This window comes from Chrysochloris asiatica, unplaced genomic scaffold (assembly GCF_000296735.1).
Source record: "Chrysochloris asiatica unplaced genomic scaffold, ChrAsi1.0 scaffold00006, whole genome shotgun sequence".
Lineage (NCBI taxonomy): Eukaryota > Metazoa > Chordata > Mammalia > Afrosoricida > Chrysochloridae > Chrysochloris > Chrysochloris asiatica.
Window position 1 is genome coordinate 26157980 of NW_006408524.1, and position 5456 is coordinate 26163435.

Genomic DNA, 5456 nt, shown 5'->3' on the forward strand with positions numbered 1-5456 from the left:
GGAGCAGAAAGCCTCACTTTTCTCCTGTGGAACCACTAGAGTAGTAGTTTTGAACTGCTGACCTTGAGATTAGCAGCCTTATTGATAACCACTATGCTACCAGAGCTCCTTGCCTGGCCCTATTCAACTCTGTGTACTGAGGGAATAGGCTTGATCTTTGATGTGAAGACTCCTTCCTTCTTACTTGGGATTTTGAGCAACTACATCCATCGTGGTTCAAGTTTACCAGCTGCTCCTCGGAAACCCTATACTGGGTTGCTATGGGTCAGAACCAACTCGATGGCACGTAACAATGACACATCCATAAGCAAAGCTCAAGTTCATCAAATTGTAGCAATTTATACTTGCTTTCTGTATCAAAGTTCTTTTTCTTTCTCTAATCTAGTTCTGATCATTAAGCCATCCAAGCTAGGTCAAATGGGTACTGTCTACAAGTTTGGGCGTTCTTGTACACCTTCCCATACTTCAGCTCACCTGGTCACTTCACTCTCAGCTCTAGTCTCCAGTGACTATGTCCATGTCCATGGGCTCAGGAGTTCTGAAGTCTCCCTAAACTTCAGACCAACCAGCCCTTCCTCTTCTCTCTCTCAAGGTCAATCGGTGTCTACAGAACATGGTCGAACTCAGCCCATATCTTCATTGCTGCATTTCCACTCACTTCCACCCATAAGTAGACCAAGGCTTCTTGTGTATCCCCTTTTTGTTTCGTATTTAGAAGGGAGTTTATTCTGATGGGCTGATTTTTCTTGTCTTGAAAGTTCACAGGTGAATACCTTGCTTTTTCTTGTGACAGCCATCTGTATGTTTTTTCTTTCCTGCTGGTCTTTCCAGAATCTTCTGTTGCTCTAGTTTGGTTGGTGTGCGTGTCCTTTCAAGTGGAAATATCCCACCTCTGGTTGGTCTGTGTGTCCTTTCAAGTGGGAATGTCCCACCTCATAAGGTTCTGGATGGGGCTCAGGATTCTCCTTACGGCCCCATTCTCTACAAAGGCTTAACAAGAAGCCTATTTCTACAGTAAATTCTAGTGCCCCTTTCATTTATAGGTTGAAAATGGGCTTACAAGCTTTCTGTAATCATATTTTCCAATATTCCTTTCTATCACACAGTGTCTATTTCACAGTAGTGAGCAATAGTGTCTATTTCACACTAGCGTCTATTTCTGTCACACTTTTATTGTCTATTTCACACTAGTAGGAAATAGAGTCTATTTCCCACTAGTAAGCAAGGGAAACCAGTTTCCATAAGACAGTCAAGCACCTTAACATTATTTCCCCTCCGACTGCTCTGCCTCTTGTTTCTGCCACAGCTCCTCTGTTCCTCTTCCAAAGTCACAGCTTTCTGCCCCTGGGTTGAGGAGGTTCAATGTGCAGGGATCTTGGGGTCCAAAGAACATGCTCTATTCCTGGTTCTTCTTTGATGGTAGTGAAATCCCGCCCCCTCTCCTGCTTTTGACATGTTAAAATCCCAAATTGTTATAATTAATCTTTTTAACAACCACTCACAATTGATTCATACAATCAATCCATCAACTTCTTCCCAGACCCATCAGGAAAAAGTAATTTGGTGGGAGTTTACAAAGACTACAGCTAGAAGAGACATCAAATGATTAACTACATTGCACCAGCACAGAAGCACCTGAGTCTTCCTCATGTCACAGGTTTGTGGCTGAAGAACTGCCTGGTGAGTTCAAGGAAGTGCTGAAGTACACTCAACATTTCCAGGCTGGCAGTCAGAGCTGCTATTAGAGCCTTTAGAAAATCCACAAAAGCACAAAGAATGAAGCACTTTGGATTAATGGAATCACAGCTGTTTCCCAGGAACAAGTCCTGAAGTACCTGGTCATTGTCAGCAGTTTGGGTGCAAAGTGGAACTCAACAAAGTGATTGTGGATGTGGTTTTCTAGGAACCTAAGACCTTTAAATCTTTGGCAGCTTTGGTCCTAAGGAAGGCAAGAGGAGGGATTTGCTGCTTTCTTGGGGGATGGTAAGAACCTGCAGTGTGTGTTGTCCTCCATGGTGCTGTTAATGCTGAGGGACCCCTCTCATCATTGCGTGACTTAGGAGATCATTTTCATTCCTATGGTAATGCAACTAAAATACAGAGGAGCAAGAGCACAGTGTCAATTTAGAAATGTTAATATTTTATTAGCAAGTCTCCTCTCTGGGGCAGGTTCACAGACCTGTCTTACACTGTTGTGTTGTTGGCAAGTGCCTTTGAGTAGGTTCCAACTCAGTGACCATGTGTAGAGTTTCCAAGGAGCAGCTGGTGGGTTTGAACAATGGATCTTGTGGTTAGCAGTCCAGTGCTTAGTCTACAGGGCCACACCATGACTCCAGATCATACAAATAAATCTTGTAAGATGGATGTGCCAAACAAAACAAACAGAAAAAGATTAATTGCCATAGAAACCTTAGTCTGTCTGATAGGGTCACTGATTCAGAATTGATTCTCCAGCCAAAGTGTTTTCATTTGGTTTTAAGTGCATATATTCCCTTTTTTTTTTTAAGTGCATATATTCTTATGTCAACCTAAGGGGTGGTGGCGGTGGAAATCTATTACTACTGACCAGGAAAATGAAGCAGACAGGTGAAGTAACTTGTTCAACATCAAACAATAGCAGATTCCATTGCAGGCAATCTGGCTCAATTGATTAGCAGCTGTGTTACAATGTTTCTGGGTTCCCTAGTGCATTTCAACTCATGGGCCCCCCCAGTGATAAAGTAGAACTGCTCCTAGGGTTTTCTAGGCTGTCATTTCTACAGGGGATTTGTCAGTTCTTCTCACCTGAGACCCTCCAACCATTCAATAGCAGCCTAGGGCTTAACTATGGCACCACCAGGGCTGGAATAGGGTGCTGTTTTGTATTTACTGGATAGGATGGTCTGACATAAATTGGGTACAAAAAGTACAATCACTTTGGTTAAAAGAACAAAATGTAAATGTATGTAGTACACTGAGGTGAAGAAATATATAATAAGTTATGTACATATATGAAGAGGGAGAGATTAGGTTTAAATTCTCTATAAATTTCTCTAGTATAACCTGTCACAAGTGTATTTTATCTATAAAGTATATAAAAGTAGAAATGATGAAAAAATCAGGCCTTTTTACCCCCCTCCAACTAATGATCTAGAATTCAAGGATTCAAGAATTTGAATGATTTGTGCTCAATTCTTATACAACATACCTGTTGTCCACATACCAATTCCTTCAACCTGTCTGTGGCCAAAGGCACTTTGCAGATGTGATTAAGAAGCTTGAGATGGAAAGATTACCTTGTATTATGAAGTGTGTCCCTCCAAAACATATGTTAAAGTCCTAACTTCTGTGTATTAGCTAATGTCTCTCCTAGGCAATCTGTAATTCCCACCTAACATATCTTCCGTTGGGTGGAGAAAGAGACTGATAGGATGAAATGATTCAGGTGTGCTAATTTTAATAGTAAAAACCTGTAACTCTAGCAAGGGTTTAAAAAAGTAATCTCAGAAACAGGAGGGGAGCTCTTACTCCTGTTAAATAAGGGCCAGGAGTGGAGTGTGTCTTATGGATCCCGAGATCCCTGCGCATTGAAGCTCTTTGACCCAGGAACTGAAAGCTGTGACATTGTAGTAGAAGAGCAACTGCAGCAGAACCGAGAATCAGAGCACTAGACTTCCCAGCCCATGGAGCAAGCAAAGCTGAGTGACTTTGGGTAGGAAGCTTGCTTGTAAAGTGGGGTACTTCCAGGCACTTAAGTGGGGAGCTAGGTTTGCTGACCCATGGAGTCAGAGCTAAGTGCCTTCAAGCTTAGGCTTATGTGGAGTGCTGTGTTCTGAGCATTTCTGACCATGAATTGTGACTTGCTATAACTTCACTAATAAACCATGTGGTGAGTACTGTCTGAGCTGTGTGTGGCCATTCCAACTGATTATTGGACCCAATTAAGAAACAGAAAGTGCTGTAGGAAGAATGGTTATTTTTAGAACCCTGTATCTGAAAGTCACCTGTCTGGAAATTCCTTTTGTTAGATTATTCCAAAAAATTCACTAAACCCACCGACTTCATCTATTCCAATTAAATAGAATAAAAAACAGCTTTACAGGGTTTCCGAGTCTAAATCTTAACAGCAGAGCTTATTCTCCCTCTGGTGGATTTGAACCACTAACCTTGTGGTTAGCTACTGTACCACCAGCACTTTATTCTGTATTGAGACGCTGAGTAGATTCGGACTTCTAGCAACTCTGCATAGGGTTTTCAAGAGGCTGATTGGTTTGAGCCCTGCCTTTTCTGTTCCAACTGACCATAGGATGGCTGTAAACCTAATCCCTGGTGTTTATTGCTTTAGACATAATCACAAAGATCTTTACAAGAGGCAAGTGTCAGGGAAGATACACAGATAAGATTGGAAAATACTATGTCGTTGGCTTTCAATGTGGAAGGGGTCAGGAAACAGGGACTGAAAAAGCCTCTAAACCCAATGCCACTGAATCAATTCTGATGCATGGTAACTATATATATATGTGGTTTCTGAGGCTGTTAATCTTACATGGGTGCAGAAGTCTTTTTACTAGAGTGGCTTATAGATTTTAAACCACTTTGGTTTGCAGTCCAATACTGATCCTATACTGCTACCAAGGCTCCTCGTTAAGTGCTGTGGAATCAGTTCAAACCCTGTATAGCAGTCCAAGAAGTTGTGGGTGAGTTTGAACTGCCAACTTTATGCTTTATCCCATAGTACCACACCACGACTCCATCAAGTGCTGTTGAGGCAGTTCCAACCAAGGAGTGGCTGGTGAGCTTGAATCGCCGACTTTGCAGTCCAGTGCATTAACCCAAGCACCACACAACTTATAGGACTCTGTATAGGGTCTCTGAGGAGCAGCTGGTGAGGCTGAACCGCCAATTTGCAGTTCAAATGGTTTTGCAGTCTGACACATCACACCAGGACTCCCAATTGGTAGTAATGGAGGAAAAAAAACTCTAACTACATGAATATAAAACTATTTATTGACCACTGTTCACCAGTATTTACAATAAAGTAAACAATATACAATTGGATTAACATTCGCATTACTACAAAGTTACTTTTCCTGGTTTCAACTGAACCGGTAACCAAATACTGAGAAGATTGAACCTACATGTAAGGAATGGGTTGGGATAAAACCAAAACCAAAACACCCAAGCAGGCCAATAGTTTATAAAATTGTTCACCCATTTATGCCAACAGATCCTAAACGGCAAAGTTTCTAACCATCGTATTAGATACCATGAATCATGACCTTTTACTAAAAACACAGGGATTCCAACTTTCTGTAAAGGAATGCCTCTCTAAATGGATCAAAAGCCCACTTAACTAAACTTTGTTTGGGCTTATTTAAACATTAATTGTCCAGTTTCTTACCTGGGTAGGGAGGTTTTTATAGCAGAGGTTAAGATTTCCCATTCAGGGAATTTGCAAATAAACAGTTTCAATTATA